Source organism: Amblyraja radiata, chromosome 12 (assembly GCF_010909765.2).
Source record: "Amblyraja radiata isolate CabotCenter1 chromosome 12, sAmbRad1.1.pri, whole genome shotgun sequence".
Lineage (NCBI taxonomy): Eukaryota > Metazoa > Chordata > Chondrichthyes > Rajiformes > Rajidae > Amblyraja > Amblyraja radiata.
In genome coordinates, this window is record NC_045967.1 from 39,129,413 (window position 1) to 39,149,597 (window position 20,185).

The window sequence follows — 20,185 nt, forward strand, 5'->3', positions numbered from 1 at the left end:
TTAAGCCACGATAGGACGCTGGCACACTATTTGGCTGTGGGTGCATCATACACTTGCCAGCAATCTGTCATTAAATGGATACATTCATCTTGCTACTAACTTTGGCAGCTTGGAGAAAGAAGGATGGGGGGGATGCGGTTGCTAAGGTACTACTGAGCATCAGGCTACCATAGAGAAGACATTGTTAATTGTATATACATGTTGTATTTTGCCCTCAAAAGGATAGGATAAAATACAATTAAAAAATACAGAACATTAGATATTATAAAGCACAGGTACTAGAAAGATTATTATTGTCCTGTTTATAAAACGAGCACACGGTTTTCTATCAGCAGCTGAAACACCTTGTAGCAGCTCACAGAAAGTCGGTCATCGTGCAGATCTGAAACTAAGGCCGCAGCAGGCACTTTAAATATGAAAATCAACCTGTCCTTCATACACCCCGCATCTCTTGACAGAAATCTTTACTGGTACCGAAAGATTAAACATTTTGCAGCGCCTCAGTGTGAGGTCCCCAGTTTTCCATGCAAGAAATCTAAGCTGGAGAAATATAAGTGCGCGCTTTTATTAAACTTCATATCCAGGAAAATGTATTTCAGAATAAGTTATCATTAAAGTAATGTAGATTGACTCTGGGCAAGTCCAACAACTGCATGTTTAACGTGCCTTCTATGCAGTGCATTTCACGTGGGCAATTACAAAGCTTTCTCCATTATTTATGTCTTACCTTCCATCCATCAGTGTTCACGTTCCTTGTCAACAGTGTGTATCCCCTTCCGTTGCTTAGCTCACAGCAACGTGATTGAAGCCCAGTGCCGTTCCCTCTGTTCCAGCCTCTCTCTGTGCAAGAGCTTTTCAAACTCATTCACTCGACCGGAGTCACCCACACAACTCCCTCCCTTCAAACTCAGCAGCAAATGGCAAGGCGAGAGGAGAGATACACAGCCCAGCGCTCAGCGACGCTTCCCAGGGGATATATGACTCGAGCTGCCAGAATGACTTTCATCTCACAGGCAGATGGGATCAATTAGAAAGCCGCTTCGCAGCAGTTGGCTGGGTAGCTCGTATCCTCCCACCCTCCACTGATTGCCTTTTCCTAGTTCCTGTAGGAACTCTGTAGGAAGCACCAACATTCTTTGTGTTATTATCCAACTGTCTGGGTAGTGAGAAAACAAATGACATTTCCTTGCTGCTCGACAAGATCTCACATTATCTGCTTTAATAAGGGTAGAGAAATCATTTCTTAAACTGTCAGTTACCTAGATTTTAAAAGTGATGCAGCAATTAGCTGAGGCAACACTGAAACGAAAACATATTTTTTGATAAAATTTAAGAGGTTGTTTTCTTTTGTTCTCTCGGTTTTTTTTTGTGTTCTCTGGTTCCAATTGTTCTGGGAGGCACTCTTGCCTTCGAATAAAGAGGTCGTGAGTTTGTGCCCTACTTTTGGAAATTAGAGTACACAGCCTTGGTTGAAACTTCTGTCCACTGTGAGAAATTGCTGTGCATCTTCCAAATTAGGTGTTAGGCAGGGAGTATTATCTATCCTCTGACTCGTTTAAAAGGTGCAGAACTATTTCAAATAAGAGGAAAGCCCTTGCCAATTTCGCTAATAAAATATTTTCTGGCCATTATCAAGGTCTGGAGTTTTGTTATGTGAAAACTGTTTACCTCATATTATAAATTACAAATGTGACTGAGCACCAAACTGTTTCATTGCCCTTGAAGCACTTAGAACATCCAGTTATGAAAAGTACCACATAGGAACTAATATTGTGCTTTTGGTTCCTTGTCCTAAGCTTACCCACAACTTCCACAATTGAGCATTCTTTATCAGTGATTGGAGGTATTAGATTCAAACCTGAGTCTGGGTTCACCTGATCCCTGCACATTTATCTGCTGGTCAAGGAGGGAGTATTTCCCTTCCCAGAATTACAGATAATATCAAGTTTAGTAACTTTACAAGACAGTCCATACTAATCTGAACTGCACATTTATCAACTGGATGATTACAAGGAGCAGTGGAAATGGGATTGTAAGGTGTAGTGGGGGAATTAGTGGTTCCTGTGACAGTGCAAATGAAAAGATTAAATGCTTTTAAATATATAAAAGATACATAGTGGAATACTTGACTAAGTTGTAGCTTATATTTCATCTCAAGCAGGCCTTCTCCAGTAGATTGATAAGAGAGAGAGACAAACCCGGGCTTGCCTCAGGTTGTGTGTATTGAGACAATGACCGGTGTTGTAGAAATGTGTCTACCAATTGATGAGAGAGACAAGCTCAGATTTGTCTCAGTGATGTATATTGAGAGAATGACCGATGCCTTTGAAATGTCTTGTCTTGAAAGTACCAATTGATAAGATGCCTTTGAAATGTGTCTACTAATTGATAAGAGACAAGCTCAGACATGTCCTGTGGTAATGTGTATTGACTGTACCCTTGACCATGACTAACATCTTTGGAATGTGACTAAGTGACACACACACAGTATAAAACATCATGCAACTCTTTGTTCATTGAAGTGATGGCGTGGGGGAAGTCAAGTGTCTGTGTTGCTTACCTGACTGGTGTATCCCCGTCACTTCCTTGACGATGATCAGTAAAGCTTGAGTTGGTCTAACTAACTTTTTTGTGAGTTGTCTGTTTATTAAGAAGTGAACCTTATCACAAATATGATATGTTTGATTAAATTAAGATACCTAATAGGACTGATCCCATGAGTAATCATACATTTTGTACAGAAACAAGGAACTGCAGGTGTTCAAAAAGGAACTGCAGATGCTGGAATATCGAAGGTACACAAAATTGCTGGGGAAACTCAGCGGGTGCAGCAGCATCTATGGAGCGAAGGAAATAGGCGACGTTTCGGGCCGAAACCCTTCTTCAGACTGATGGGGGGTGAAGGAAGGAAAAGGGGAGGAGGAGGAGGAGCCCGAGGGCGGGCGGATGGGAGGGTGGGAGGAGACAGCTAGAGGGTTAAGGAAGGGGAGGAGACAGCAAGGGCTAGCAAAATTGGGAGAATTGGGAAAACTGCAGGTGCTGGTTTACCAAGGAAGGACGCAGAATACTGGAGTAACTCAATGGGTCCGGCCGTATCTCTGGAGAACATGAATAGGTGCAGTTTCGGGTCGGGACCTTCTTCACACTGTTTGCAGGGGTGTGGGGGGGGGGGGGTGGGGGGAAGAAAGCTAGAAGAGTGGAGGGACAGAACAAGGCATGATAGGTCTTAGGTAAACGTTTTATACATTTAGATGAACCAAAGCTTAAACACCCAAATACAATTTACTAAATGACAGGCAAACACTATCTAATTAGGATAGATAGCATTTGCAGCAATTTTGCACAAAACTGAACTGAGTTTGTTCCCCAAAAGCTGCTGGTTAAGTATAGAAATGAAAGATCAAGGCCACATGGGGCAACAGCTGGGCAACAGAGACCGTTTCAAGTTTCAATGAGGAGAAGCCAAGTGCTGATTCTTTAATTTTTCTCACCTGCTTGGAAGATGAATGTTATATATATTGCAGATGTTCCATATTCTTCACTAAAGCAATGAGAGACAGTATTCGCTGCTTCAAGCATTTTTCCTTGTGAGGAAAATAAATGGAACTCTTGGGACCTCAGGCTCTGCACAATTCAGCTACATCTTGCTATGGTGATGGTGTCATTGTGTAGCTTGTTCTGTCCTTTAACTCCAAAGATATTTGTCACAAGGTCACAGATTGTGGGGCGCAGCGGTAGAGTTGCTGCCTTACAGCTCCAGAGCTCAATCCTGACTATGGGTGCTGTCTGTACGGAGCTTGTACATTATCCCCGCGACCTGCGTGGGTTTTCTCCAGCCACTGCAGTTTCCTCCCACATTCCAAAGACGTACAGGTTTGTAGGCTAATTTGCTTGATAAAAATTTGATAAATTATCCCTAGTGTGTAGGATACTGTTAGTGTACGTGCTTCTGTACCTCGAAAACGAAAAACTAGAGCTGAAAGTGATGCCGTAGGAGAAACAGCCAATCTGGACTCCAGGAGAACAGGGCAAGGGTGAGAAGGAGGTGAATTAGATTGGAATTTATTACATAAATTCAACTGCATAATTTTGTCCTCAACAGCAATTTGCAATTGAAAATTGATTTGATCTCAAATGATATACAACAATAACCATCTCAAGGTCAGTACATTTTGCTGATACAATTCTTGTGGGATCTCTGAATTACTGGTGCGATGTGCCTTTTGGGACATTGTAGAGGAAATGGAATCCAGGAGTTATCATTGCCTCGGGGCCTATCGTTGCTAGGCACTCATTGGGCAAGAGGTACGTGAAAACACTCCAGATTCAGAGACAATTTCTTTCCAGCTGTTATTAGGCAACTGAACCATCCGACCACCAACTAGAGAGCATTCCTGAGCTACCATCCACCTCATTGGAGACCCTTGGACTATCTTTAATCGGACTTTTCTGGACTTTATATTGCACTAACTGATATTCCCCTTATCTTGTATCTGCACACTATTGGAGTCTTGATTGTAATCATGTATTGTCTTTTCACTGATTGGATAGCACATACCAAAAAGGCTTTTCACTGTACCTTGGCACACATGTCAGTAAACTAAACTAAACTGGGTCAGCCCCATATAGGATGCTTGCCAAGTAAGACACTTCATTTATCTAATTCCTCTCTCAAACCCCGATCTTGTTTTGGATCACCCATGTCCAAAGCTTGAATCGGCCACCCCATCAACCTCCAGCCATTCTGCCTATTGCCAGGATTCAAGCAGCATCTAACCTGCAGATGGTGGGACCCTGGTTTTCAACATGTACTCCGCAACCCCCCCCACCCTCCTACCACCTCCCCAATTGTTTGTTGTTTCCCACCAACATGATATGCCCAATTGGCCTGGTAACCGGCAGAGATGCTAAGCTCAGTGTTTGAAAGGAGCCAGTGCCAAAGGCATACAATGTTCACGGTCTATTGAAGCTGGGGCAGGAGAGGGTGGATTACTGGTACCTTGTTTCTGGTTGCACAGTTCTGCTTATCTACCATCTTCCGTTAAGGTACATATAATTTATAGGTACACATGTCAAATAAAGCGAATGAGAATATGACTACATTTAGGGAACGAAGGGAAAAATAAAAATAACTACAATTTTTAATTTTACATTTTGCCAAGAAATTAAAGATCTGAGACCATTGGACAATTTTTTAGCAGTATATTTTCAGTGTCAGAGAGCGGTTGATTATGAATCATTAATATTGATTGCGTTACGACAAGACTTAATTATCTGTGGTGAGCTAAAGCATCATTAATGGACAATACGGATTCCAAAATAGATACTAATAGCAGAGACAAGTCTGAAATATTCAAATTTCATAGCGCATCTGTCTTTTGCCAAAGATTGTTCAATCCTGGTCTGATGAATAAAAATAAGTGCTTTGTTAGTATTTTGGCAGCAGATTTCAAACAACATTAAACATATGCTTAACTTGTTTGAAATGATTTTTTATAAATTGATAGCACTAGGAAGGTTAAGCACCCACCTAAAAGAACTCTATAAGTAAATGAAGACTTTTAATTATTAATATATTGTTTTCAACTGCAAGTAAAATAGTACCAAGAGAATACAGAGTTAATGCAATTACAAAAATACAAATGGTTTTATATATGTGATTTTATACTTAAAACCTATACTTAGGTTCTTACTCAGAACTAATGTTCTAAATTATGATTTACAATAAAGATTATAGAATATTATACATGGAACCATCTAGCTGGTCAGATCTAGATTCTGTTTCTCAATATGAATCTTGTTTATTTCTGCTGTCTTGCAATTTTTAATTAATCTACATTTAAGTAAGGTCTGCTTTTTACTTAATGTACACACTCTGATTTAATAACACAATTTCATGCAGCATTTTACAATGAGACCATATCTGTGTTAAAATATTTATTTTGCTACTGAGGAAAGACATTTAGATTCTGGTTGTTCATCGGTTTGTTCCACTTGAATCCAAAGTGGTTTGCATTTACATCAGGACCTGCACCTTATCACCTACTGGATTGTTAGGTCTATTTTGCAGTTTCCTAGTTCTGATCTATGAGCTCTCAGCACCTATAATGATTGTGTTTAATGGTATTGCTCTTTGATGACACCTGCACTTTTACACAGAGAGTGATGGGGGAATGTGTTGGCAGGGGTGGTGGTGGAGGCAGATGCAATGCATTAACAAAAGGGCGGCACGGTGGCACAGTGGTAGCATTGCTGCCTTTCAGCATCAGAGGCCCAGGTTTGACCTGACTACTGGTGCTGTCTGTACGGAGTTTGCACATTCTTCCAGTGACTGTGAGGGTTTTCCCCAGATGCTCCAGTTTCCTCCTACACTCCAAAGATGTACAGGCTAATAGATTAATTGGCTTTGACAAAGATTGTACATTGTTTCTTGTGTGCAGGATAGTGCTAGTGTGCAGAGGGCTCGCTGACCAGTGTGGACTCGGTGGGCCGATGGGCCTGTTTCCGCACTGCATCTCTTATCTAAACTAAACTAAAATCAAATTCCTTTATATGAAATCTGTGCAGACTGTACTCTTTTTTCATTGTGCACTCCTTAAAGGGTAAATTCTGTTCAGTACAATAAACTTACATTCATTTAATTGGTTTTGAAAATACTATATTGTAGGAGAATGCATATTGTTAGGGCCCCTTCAGACATTCCCCCCATCAAGAATTCACTGATGTTAATTATTGCAATATGAAATGTTATCATGTCAATAAGCAACTTGTTTCGCTTGTACATCAAAGGAGTTGGCATCAGGGAAATATTAGACGTTTCTGATTTGGGGAGTGATTTCAAAAGCCTCATAGTCAGTCCATATAGTCAGTCATTCATCAAAGAGAGGCATTTGTTTAGCAGCAAGTCATGCATTTAGGGTACCACCCATCTCTAATTGAATGGGACAGACACAATACATAAACATTTAAGTTCCAGTGCTGGGCTGAATGATTCTAAGACAGTTACATAACCACCCTGCTATTGTTGACTATCTACCATGCCAGAGTCAGCTAACACATAATCCCTCTCCCGAGTGTTAAACGCCTGCCCGCCCACATTGACAGGAACGTCATAGATGGTGCACATCCAGCAGACCTATGGAGAAGATGCTCGATTCATGCATTCATTTGAGAAAGTCACATTGCAATTGGCCTGTTGCTTGGTCATAGTGGGGTGTGGGGGTAGAGGTTAATGCTCATTCCAATACAGATCAATGGTTGCATCAGTGAATGAAAGAAGGTCAGTAGAACCTGGGGTGTGAGTGTAGATGGTGGGTGTTGGTGAAATGTCAATGCATCCTGTTTGCAAATGCTCTGAAGCAGGAAACATGATAGCTTGATATTGAATTTTAATTGCCTATATTAAACATAAAATATAAATTGTGTACTTCTGCAGTAACCCCATCTCACCTCACCTCCCTGGCTTTTTGTGGAAAAAGTGTCTCTATTCTGATTTTGTATCCCAAAAATTCCATATGCTCCAGTAATTATAGTATATCCCTGTATTTCATATGGTTTACCTAGATATTTGGCTAGTCAGTAAACTCCAAATTGTAACAAATATGAGATCTAATTATGGCTGTGGCCAATTTACTATCTTGGAAAATAGTTTTTTGAAGAGACAATGGAGGCAAGCTTTAAAGTGTGAATAAATATCAGCAATCGCAAGTATGGAGTTTGCCTCAGTTTTCAAAGTCAACGCAGAAATGTATTTCTCAAACCTGACCTTAACTCTGACATAGTCTAGTTGAATCCTTGATTTCTTTAGAGTTCTAACTTAGGCCATGCAGCACAATGCCATCTACTGAGGTTACAACATAGTAGGCAGGAAGTGGCTCCACAGCTTTCCAACCCCATTGTAAGCCACTCACTACAATCTCAACACCTGGTCCCTGATTCCAAGGTTTCATTCTAAGACTACTATAAAGTGGCCCAGTCTCAACTCCATGTCCCAATCTCCAGATGTCTGACATTATGCCCCCAATAATCTTCCCATTTCCCAAATGCCCTGCACTCCTGCATGGTTGAAAATTGTCACTCCGATATTTCTAGCCAATGGAATATGAAAGCGACGCAGAATTAATGGGGTTGAACAATTCCTTTGCAAGTCCTCGTTTATTTGCTGTTTTTCACCCCGTTATTCAAGAGATCGAGAAGTAAAGTAAATGTTAGACATACCATTGTGTTTTGATGTTGAATACCTAACTTCATCACTTCAGTTTCACAATGTTAAAAGTAGACAAAGCATTGAGTAAACAGCATATAAATCAAAGCAGTTCTGACTGACCTGCGATTCAAGAGTTCATTGATCAGAACTTGGGAGCTGCAAGATGGATCTGTCTGACAAAACTGGGCTCAGAATGGAGTTGATGATGTGCCAGTGTTGCTGTGAATGCCAAAACACGTGGAAGAATTTACAGCTGCTGTTGATAAAACTACCCTACAATAAATCCAGTTATTTTAAAAGTCACAGTTTTCAGCAAAGCTTTTTGGTAAACTTGATGTCCAGCAACAGAGAAGTAAAGCTTTTTTTTTAACATCTCCTGCAGAAAATGCTGTTATCTATTTCCACACGGCACATATATTTCTTGGAGGAATACAGAAAATGGTTTGTGAAGTGATTTATCTATCACCATTCACATCCCTTTAGAAGCCCCCAACAGTGTAAATCAGTGACTTATTTTTGAAGTGCTGCCACTGTTGAAATGTAAGAACACAAACAGCAAATTTGTACCACAAACAGAAAGGTGATAATGACTGGAAAATGGTCTAGAAAGTCTAGCAGATTATAAAGAATGGTTGAATAGCAATCAGGAATGTAACCATTATCTCATGGGCTGTCACTCTATGCCTACTTCAAACGTCAGTTGTGCTGGAGGTATAATTGATTGAACACAGCACATCCGTGTTAGAAAGTCCGCAACCACAAACTCTGCATCCTCAGCCTGGTTCAGCAAGGTTGGTGGCCTTTGGCTCAATCAGGACTGTACTGTGGGGTTGCAGTCAAGTATTTATTTATTGTCAGATGCACAAGTATGACAGGATACAAATGATATACAAATCTAGCTTACAGCACCATTGTAGATTCAGACAACATACAAAACATAAATGGGACAAAAAGAACTGGAGTAACTTAGCAGGTCAGGCAGTATCTCTGGAGTACATGGATGAGTGATGTTTTGGGTCGGGACACTTGATCAGACTGAGTTACTCCAATACTTTGTACCCTTTTTTATAAAACAGCATCTGCAGTTCCTTGTTTCTACAAAACATAATTTATACATAAATTATCTGGGTTTGCAAAAAGAAAAAGACTGCAAAAATGACATTAGTACAAAAACACAATTAGAACACATGTCCATGGCAGTACAGTCTGTAAGGTTCCATTGCTGAGTCAGGCCAGCAGATCAAAGGCTGATTGTTAGGCTGGCAAAATAGGTGCGGTGGGTTTACTCCAGGGATACAGCGTGGAAACAGGCCCTTCAGCCCACCAAGTCCATGCCATCAGCAATCCCCGTACACGAGCATTATCCTACATGCTAGGGAGAATTTACAATTACCGAAGCCAAATTAACCTCCAAACCTGTACATTAAATAATCTAATCTAATCTAATCTAATCTTTACAACGCAGAAACAGGCCCTTAGGCCCACCAAATCCACACCGACCAGCGATCCCCGCACATTAGCACTATCCTACATATACTAGGGCCAATTTACATTTATACCAAGCCAATTAACCTACAAACCTGTACCTCTTTGGAGTATGAGAGGAAACCGAAGATCTCGGAGAAAAGACACGCAAGTCATGGGGAGAAGGTACAAACTCTGTACAGACAACACCCATAGTCAGGATTGAACCTGGGTCTCTGACGCTCGAAGGCAACAACTCTACCGCTGTGCCACTGTGCTGCACAAAAAATTACAACTCCCTCTCCCAGACCCCACGATACTCCAACAGGAATGTCCGTCAGGAAGCGACAGCATCCCCTGATGGTCAAGTTGCATTAGTGGCACAAGGGTGACTTCAGCCCAAAAATGCATGGTCAAAATTCAGAAATGATCCAAGTGGTATCGATTCTGTTTTGCACTGGAAAACATTCACTACTTTCAATTGAAAATTTAACAAGGGATAGCTACTTTGACCTGCAAAATAATGTTAATGAATCACCTGAGCTTGCAGATGGAGCCAAACTCTGACAGTGGAGTGCTGCTTTATTGCAGTGCTACCTACGTTGGTCATGGACTGGGGCTGGAAACCCATAACCCACTGCCACAGAGAGGAGAACCCAGCCAACCAAGCACACCTGAAATAAAGGTTCCCTTGTGAATCATGGCAGATGGGTTCCCTGGTATGCACCACACACAATGAAGGGGTATCGCACCTATGACTTCCCAATTCCAAGGACAATCTTGGATCAGGGCCCTGTATCAGTCACAGTCAAAAATAAAAGCATTCACAATTAGGAACCCTTTGAAAATGAATTGCTCGATGATCAAATGCAAAGCTTCACAGCCCCAGTATTTTCAGATCAACTATAACACCTTTTTGTTTCATTCTGTTGAATGAATATATTATACGTGAAATAATTTAGTATGTTTGACAAGTCAGACAACAAGCTGACAGGGAGCTTTTGATTCCAACAGCATGAAGGAACAGGATTAATATCCAAGGTACACAAAAATGCTGGAGAAACTCAGCAGGTGCAGCAGCATCTATGGAGCGAAGGAAATAGGCGACGTTTCGGGCCGAAACCCTTCTTCGGCCCGAAACGTCGCCTATTTCCTTCGCTCCATAGATGCTGCTGCACCCGCTGAGTTTCTCCAGCATTTTTGTGTACCTTCGATCTTCCAGCATCTGCAGTTCCTTCTTAAACACAGGATTAATATCCATAGAGGCACAATAATGAATCCAGCCAATTCTTTCATCTCTATGCATGTTAATTTAACTCCTTTGCATTGTCAGTGACTCCTCCTATCTAGTTCCCTAATGAGGTCATGTGCAAAAATGGGGAGAATTGTCATGATTAATTGCGTCTATTTTTGACAAGCTTTTCGAAAGAAATTTAATGACCAGGCGCAAGATTTAATAGTGATCCCAGGGAGTAACAGAGCAGAATCCAAGGTTGTCAATCGCAAACTTAGTGCAACAACCTGGAGTACTTCTTTCCAAAAAAAATTATTGGAAGGGGGAACAGGTTGTCAAGAGGGACAACTGATGGTCAAAGCCATTGTTCGGGGAAGTCATTATGCACATTGTTGCAGATTTGTGAGACAAAATGGGCTAAAGAACATTCTTTACCTAAATGTATTTTGTGACTTTGTTACCATTGCAAAGATCATTTTATCATCAGCCCTTCCTCCCGTTTGCTTCCACTTGCAATGCCGATGCTAGCTTTTCCGGGAGTTGAGTTCTCTGTGGACAAATCAGCCTCTAATTGTCATGTTTCATGTATGATGCAAGGAAATAACATGCTATTCTACTCTAGCAAGCATCACCGACTATGACCGACAGCCAATGTCCACATTGTGGGATAAGATCATTTATGGGAACACCTATAAAGGCTCTTACAGTGGACTGTTTGTACTGGCCAAAGTCCAACTGTGAAGGTAACACTGTGACGGGCTCAGACAGAGTCTGAAGCCACTGAGACCTGTGTCTCAAATGTCTGTTTCTCAAAGCACATCGAGAGGCACTGACACTTGGTGACAAAATAAGCTGCCTTCTGACTGTTGGCCTGTCAGACCTTTCTCAGTTAATCGGAATGTTCTGGAAGCCAGAAAAAAAGCTTAGTTCGTCCCTTGTTACCATAGGTTTGAATCCACTGCAAAAATAAGCATACCAAAACTCACAGCTCCAGCAGCCTTGGATGGAAGCCTACAGTAAAAGTGTCTGCCATAACACATCATTTACACATACTTGATACTTGAATCACACATATTGTTATCCCTGTTCCCTGCCCTCCTTAAATGTTGTTCCTCAGGCAGCAATGGCCTTCCAGAGGCTTACTCTCATAACCCTCTTTGGGTTTTGTGGATTGACAGCTGATTGTGGGGATTATCAAGGACTAGGCTCAATCTGCTACTTCACCAACATCTCATAGGGTCATACAGGGTGGAAACAGGCCCTTCGGCACAACTTTCCCACACCGACCAACATGTCCCATCGATACTAGTCCCACCGGCCTGCATTTGGCCCATATCCCTGTAAACCTCCTATTCGTTGTGGGTGTTGAGTGTTCCAGTAATCAATGACAGACTTCCGTCAATCCAAGTGTGATCATTATTACCCATTATTGATAATTGTTGACACAAAATGCTGAAGTAACTCAGCGGGTCAGGCAACATCTCTGGAAAAAAGGAATAGGTGACATTTCAGGTTGCGACCCTTCATCATGACCCTCCAAACATCACTCAATCCTTTTCTCCAGAGTTGCTGCCTGACCCGCTGAGTTACTCCCAGCATTTTGAGTGTATCTTTGATGTAAACTAGAATCTGCAGTTTCTACTTGATATAATAATTATCGAACAATGATGATACTCAAAAATACTGGCTGTGTATTGCTTCAACTCTTCATAACTTTCAATAGACAATAGACAATAGATGCAGGAGTTGGCCATTCGGCCCTTCGAGCCAGCACCGCCATTCAATGTGATCATGATTGATTATCCCCAATCAGTACCCTGTTCCTGCCTTCTCCCCATATCCCCTGACTCCGCTATCTTTAAGAGCCCTATCCAGCTCTCTCTTGAAAGTATTCAGAGAACCTGCCTCCACCGCCCTCTGAGGCAGAGAATTCCACAGACTCACAACTCTCTGTGAGAAAAAATGTTTCCTCGTCTCCGTTCTAAATGGCTTACCCCTTATTCTTAAACTGTGGCCCCTGGTTCTGGACTCCCCCAACATCGGGAACATGTTTCCTGCCTCGAGCGAGTCCAAACCCTTAACAATCTTGTATGTTTCAATAAGATATCCTCTCATCCTTCTAAACCCCAGAGTGTACAAGCCCAGCTGCTCCATTCTCTCAGCATAAATGTGAGGTTATCCACTTTGGTGGCAAAAACAGGAAAGCAGACTATTATCTAAATGGTGGCCGATTAGGAAAAGGGGAGATGCAGCGAGACCTGGGTGTCATGGTACACCAGTCATTGAAAGTAGGCATGCAGGTGCATCAGGCAGTGAAGAAAGCGAATGGTATGTTAGCTTTCATAGCAAAAGGATTTGAGTATAGGAGCAGGGAGGTTCTACTGCAGTTGTACAGGGTCTTGGTGAGACCACACCTGGAGTATTGCGTACAGTTTTGGTCTCCAAATCTGAGGAAGGACATTATAGCCATAGAGGGAGTGCAGAGAAGGTTCACCAGACTGATTCCTGGGATGTCAGGACTTTCATATGAAGAAAGACTGGATAGACTTGGCTTATACTCGCTAGAATTTAGGAGATTGAGAGGGGATCTTATAGAAACGTACAAAATTCTTATGGGGTTGGACAGGCTAGATGCAGGAAGATTGTTCCCGATGTTGGGGAAGTCCAGGACAAGGGGTCACAGCTTAAGGATAAGAGGGAAATCCTTTAGGACCGAGATGAGAAGAAACTTTTTCACACAGAGAGTGGTGAATCTCTGGAACTCTCTGCCACAGAGGGTAGTTGAGGCCAGTTCATTGGCTATATTTAAGAGGGAGTTAGATGTGGCCCTTGTGGCTAAAGGGATCAGGGGGTATGGAGAGAAGGCAGGTACGGGATACTGAGTTGGATGATCAGCCATGATCATATTGAATGGCGGTGCAGGCTCGAAGGGCCGAATGGCCTACTCCTGCACCTATTTTCTATGTATCTATGTAGCATATGACTGTCCCGCTATCCCGGGAATTAACCTTGTAAACCCACGCTGCACTCCCTCAATAGCAAGAATGTCCTTCCTCAAATTAGGGGACCAAAACTGCACACAATACTCTAGGTGTGGTCTCACTAGGGCCCTGTACAACTGCAGAATTACCTCTTTGCTCCTATACTCAACGCCTCTTGTTATAAAGGTCAATATGCCATTCGCTTTCTTCACTGCCTGCTGTACCTGCATGCTTACTTTCATAGCCTGATGTACAAGGACCCCCAGGATTTATCAGCCTTCAGACCCATCAGTCTATCCAACACAATACAATACAAATTTATTGTCATTTGAGCCCCAGTGAGACTCAAACGAAATTTTGTTTCCACAGCCATACAAACAAAAACAATGTCCTACAGACATACACACAATTAAGTTCACACAAACATCCATCACAGTGAACCCACTGTGATGGAAGGCAAAGTCTTTTCTCTCCCCTGCTCTCAATTTCTCTCCCGATGTCCAAGCTCCAGGCGGGTGATGCTAAGTCCCACGGCCATTTTAGACCGCGCGGGGCGATTTACGGCCCCGCTCCCGGTCTGAAAGTACAAGGTCGGAGCCCCAGCGTGCGATGGTGAGTCCCACGGCCATGAAGCCGCGCCAGGTGATGTACGTTCCCGCTCCAGGTCGTTCCAACCCCGCGACACGGGCTGGAGAAGTCGCGTTGCGAGAGCTCCGGGAAGCGGTCTCTCTCTCCCCCCGGACCCGCGAGCTCCCGATGTCCCAGTCCACCGGACCTGCGGCTGCTTTGCTGGAGCCTCCGATCCCAATGTCCTGCCTAATGTGGATTTCCTTCAGTTCCTCTGTTACCCCAGATCCTCTGGCCACTACTATATCAGGAAGATTGTTTGTATCCTCCTTAGTGAAGACAGATCCAAAGTACCTGTTCAACTCATCTGCCAGTTCCTTGTTCCCCGTAATAAATTCGCCTTTTTCAGTCTTTAAGGGTCCAACTTTGGTCTTAACTATTTTTTTCGTCTTCACATACCTAAAGAAGCTTTTACTATCCTGCTTTATACTCTTGGCAAGAATACCTTCGTACCTCATCTTTTCTCCCAGTATTGTCTTTTTTGTTATCTTCTGTTGTTCTTTAAACATTACCCAATCCTCTTGCTCCCGCTCATCTTGCCATTTTTGTTCCACTGTCATCCCTGCTAGTGTATCTTTCCAGTCAACTTTGGCTAGCTCCTCCCTCATGGCCCCATAGTCCCCTTTATTCAACTGCAACACTGACACCTACGATCTACTCTTCTCCCTCTCCAATTGTAGATGAAACCTGACCATGTTATGGTCACTGCCTCCTATTGGCTCATTAACGTTGAGGTTCTTTATCAAATTCAGTTCATTACATAACACTAAATCCAGAATTGCCTTCTCCCTGGTAGGCTCCAATACAAGCTGTTCAAAGAATCCATCACGAAGGCACTCTACAAAGTCCCTTTCTTGGGGTCCAGTACCAACCTGATTTTCCCAGTCTACCTGCATGTTGAAATCTCCCATAACAACCACAACATTACTTTTACTACATGCCAATTTTAACTCCTGATTCAACTTGTGCCCTATGTCCAGGCTACTGTTTGGGGGCCTGTAGATTAGTCCCATTAGGGTATTTTTACCCTTACAATGTTTTAGTTCTATCCATACTGACTCCACATCTCCTGTTTCAATGTCACCCCTTTCAAGGGACTGAATTTCATTCCTCACCAACAGGGCAACCCCACCCCCTCTACCCACCTGTGCTCAGCCCCCTGCTGTACTAAATCTATACTCATGACTGCGTAGCCAGACATAGTGCGAACTCCATCATCAAGTTTGCCGATGACACCACTGTTGTGGGACGTATCACTGATGGGGACGAGTCAGAGTATAGAAGTGAGATCGACCGATTGACCAAATGGTGCCAGCACAACAACCTGGCTCTCAACACCAGCAAAACCAAGGAACTGATTTTGGACTTTGGAAGGGGTAGGATGGGGACCCACAGTCCCGTTAATATCAACGGGTCGATGATGGAAAGGGTCAAGAGCTTCAAATTCCTGGGCGTGCATATTTCCGAAGATCTTTCCTGGTCCGAGAACACTGATGCATTCAAAAAGAAAGCACATCAGCGCCTCAACTTCCTGAGAAGATTACGGAGGGTCGGTATATCAAGGAGGACTCTCTCGAACTTCTACAGGTGCACAGTAGCGAGCATGCTGACCGGTTGCATCATGGCTTGGTTCGGTAACCTGAGCGTCCAGGAGCGGAAAAGGCTGCAAAAAGTTGTAAACGCTGCCCAGTCCATCATCGGCTCTGATCTCCCTACCATCGAGAGGATCTATCGCAGTCGCTGCCTCAAAAAGGCTGCCAGCATCATCAAGGACCCACACCATCCTGGCCACACACTCATCTCACCGCTGCCATCAGGTAGAATGTACAGGAGCCTGAAATCTGCAACATCCAGGTTCAGGAACAGCTGCTTCCCCACAGCCATCAGGCTATTAAACACAACTTCAAACAAACTCTGAACTATAACAGCCTATTGCACTTTATCGGTTTATTTATGTGTGTATATATATATTCCATGGTATATGATCACACTGATCTGATCTGTATTTATGCCTAAAATATTCTGTTGTACTGCAGCAAGCAAGAATTTCATTGTCCTATCTGGGACACGTGACAATAAACACTCTTGACTTGAACAAACCAATGTCAGTGTTCTCACCCAGACCCATATCTCCAGTAATTATGAACCAATTATGCCCTGATAGAAGGCCACCTTGTTCATATATTCGACACGAGGCTTCCAAGAAAGGCCATACTATGCTGAAGATAGACACAAAGTGCGTCAGTAACTCAGTGGGTCAGCCACCATCTCTGGAGAAAAGCAAGAGCACAGAGAAAGAACTTCAAGAATATTCTCAAATATTCTTAAAATCTCCTTGAAAAATATAATATTTTCACCGAGTCCTGAAATATAATATGATCCCTGGCCCCTGATCCGAGAAGACACTGAGCCCTTTGAGTCCTTTTTACAAGCAGCATATGGAAGTCAAGCAACAACCATGGAAGGAACATAGAACCTCTCAAACAAACCACTGAGCCACTTCGCAAGGCGTCGAATGCCCTTGTGCATCAGGGTCTGATTTTAGCCTCTTCAGCCATCTCAGAACCCACATAGCTGGAAGAAAACAGCTTACCTTCAGTCCTGAAAGAAGAAGATTCCTTGTGAAGCGATCTGAATGGATTTTAGTCTGATTTTCCACTGCAATCTTTATTCCAGACAGAGTTAAATTTCCATACTAAATGTCTGCTAAAAACGTCTGATATTCTGGGGTAGATTCCAACCTGAAACTTAGTGCCAAGCATCCTTTATATTATATGGCTGACTTTATAGTCTGAGAGTCTTGTCTGCCAACATTGCATGTCTCAAAATGACTGGTGTGTTCTTCAAAAATTGCTTTAACCAAAAAAAGACCATCGGTTGAAAGGACGGCACCTACAATTACACATTGCACACTACCTCATTAAGGCCCAGAGGGCAAGAGTTTGCTGCTGGCACTATATATTGTTAAAAATTATCCCTATATAACACCCCCCCCCCCCCTCCCCCATCACTGCCAGAATGTAGTCAGTTCCAATTTTTTGTAATTTCTTATTTTCCACAAGAATCAATTAAAAAATATTCACAATTGTATAAGAAATTGGCGAAGCCGCACTTGGAGAATTGTATTCAACTTTAATCACCCTGATATTGGAAAGATGCCATTAAGCTGGAAGGAGTGCAAAGGAAATGTTACTAGGATGTTGCCAGCACTTGTCGGACTGAACTATAGGGAGAGTTTGGGAAGGCGAGGACTCTCCTCATTCAAGTTCAGGAGACTGAAGGGTGATGTTGCAGAGATGTACGTCTAAAATCAGGGGTGGAATAGATAGGGTGAATTCACAGTCTTTTTCCTAGTGTTGGGAAATCAAAAACTAGAGGGAATCGCTTTAAGGTGAGAGGGAAAGATTAATAAGAACATGAGGGGCAACCTTTCCTCTCAAAGGTGGTGGGTTTACAGAATAAGCTGCCAGAGGAGGTATGTTTGGAAGGAACTGCAGATGCTGGTTTAAACCGAAGATAGACACAAAATGCTGGAGTTGCTCAGCGGCACAGGCAATAGCGTCTGTCCCGCTGAGTTACTCCAGCAATTTGTGGCAGAGGAGGCAGGTGTAATAACAACATTTATAGACACTTGGACAAGGTAAATAGATAGAAAAGACTTTGAGCAATATGGGTCAAATACAGGTAAATGGGACTAGATTAGATGGGGCATGATGGTCCTCATGAACGAGTTGGGCTGAAGGGTGTGTTTTCGTGATGCATGACTATGACTCAGAATGTGGATGCGACTTCAAATTACATTGTACATCAAAGCAAACAATAGTGAATAGTAACCTAAAATATAATTTCTGGGTTTTATGCTTGTAAGGGATTGTTGCAGGAAGATGGGTTGCTGTCGGCGAGAAACCTTGTTTTATTGAGCACGAGGTGGGATAGTCTTGAAACTTAAAGGTCCACATCTCAGCTGCTGGCTCACTCACAGTCCCCCCAGAGGCTGTCAAGCTTGCTTGTGTGAGTCCAAATATTGCCCTACAGCATTCCCATGTCGCACGTACAACCCCTGCCCTGAATACAGACCAGGCTAGTTGGCAAACACGGAAACATGGTTAAAAACAATCGAGAAATGACACGAGGCTCAGTAAAGTATGGGAAAACACGCAAGCCTCTTGTTCTGTGATCACAGCACATGATGTATCTGGCCCTAAACCAATAGAAATATGATTGCCTTTCAGATCCCTGGTGTTTCACACACATAGACATCACATCGGGTAACACTATGCCTTTGTGTACTGAATCCAATTCCCATGAAACAAAAATTTTGAATGAAAAGAGAAGGCTTAAAATGTGTTGCTTTGAAAATCCACGATGAGCTCAGAATCTTGGACATTTATAGCAGCAGATCAAATGATCGGGCCCATCATATTTATGCTGTTTAATCCTTCTACCAAGCAGTTTGTCTGTAGCAGGTTATGGTTGTTCAAGCTCAACCCAGGCACTTTTGACCCATCTCCATCACTCTTTCATGTGATATTGTCCAAACTCCACCACTCATCGATTAAAATATTTATCTATCAATTCCTCTCTTGCCTTTCAACTAATTAACTTAAACTTATGTTCCCCTTGCCTCTGACCTTGCCGATAAGGAGATAACACTTTTCCATTTACCCTTTCCAGCCCTTTCAGAATTTTAAACTCTCATTACATCTCAATGTTCTTTGCTTGAAAGGAGACAACTACAACCAAGATAATCTGAAGAAGGATCTTGACATGAAAACACCTATCCACATTATCCATGGATGCTGCTGATCTATTGAGTTACTTCAGCACTTTGGGTTTTGTTTTGCAATTTAGCCAGTCTCTTCTCAAAACAAAAAAATCTCCATTCGTACCAACATCCCCAGAGATCCCTCTGTACCTTCTCTGGTGTAATCATAGCTTTTTTACAATGTTGTACAATATACAGTTTTATCTGATCTTCTGTGCTTTACATTAGACTAACTAACTTCAGGGGTTTGTTTACATGCACCAAGATCTCCATCCTTTCAAGACTCAAGATTCAAGATTCAAGATACATTTAATCCTTCACAGAGCCCTGCTATTTAAGCCTTGCCTTCTTTGTCCATTACTTCATGAATTGAACTCATAAATTATTTTTTACTACTTTTAACCACATCTGACCAGATTGTTGATCCATTCCTGTAGCCTGGAACTTCCTTTTTAACGAGTAAAGGGCCTGTCCCATTTTCACGATCTAATTCACGACCTCTGCCGAGTTTGTCCTTGACTCATACTCGCAGCATGGTTGTCACGAGGTCGTAGGAGGTCGTAGGAGGTCGTAGGTAGGTCGTAGCAAGCCGTGATGCTAGTCGTAAGTACTTGTGGCATCAAGTACTTCGGGGCATTTTTCTAGCATGATGAAAAATGTCCACAAGTAAAAAAGGTCGTGAATTACGTCGTGAAAGTGGGACAGGCTCTTAACTACATTGCTAATTTCCATAGATGGACACTAAATGCTGGAGTAACTCGGCAGGTCAGGCAGCATCTCCGGAGAAAATGGACAGATGATGTTTCGGGCCGGGACCCTTCTAGAGACTTTATTTTAATACTCTCAGTTACATCACAATGTTCTTGGAAAGTAAACAACTGCAACTGAGACAGCCTGAAGAAGGGTCC

General features: G+C 42.5%; 1 protein-coding gene across 1 annotated transcript in view; it reads right to left on the reverse strand.

Moving 5' to 3' along the window:
* mid2 (midline 2) overlaps nt 1-958 on the reverse strand; it is a 192,220-nt gene extending 191,262 nt beyond the window's left edge. The window contains exon 1 of the mRNA XM_033030584.1: nt 728-958. The gene's annotated coding sequence lies outside the window, so the exon portion shown is untranslated. The remainder of the gene's footprint in view (nt 1-727) is intronic.
* Nucleotides 959-20,185: the final 19,227 nt, after the last annotated feature.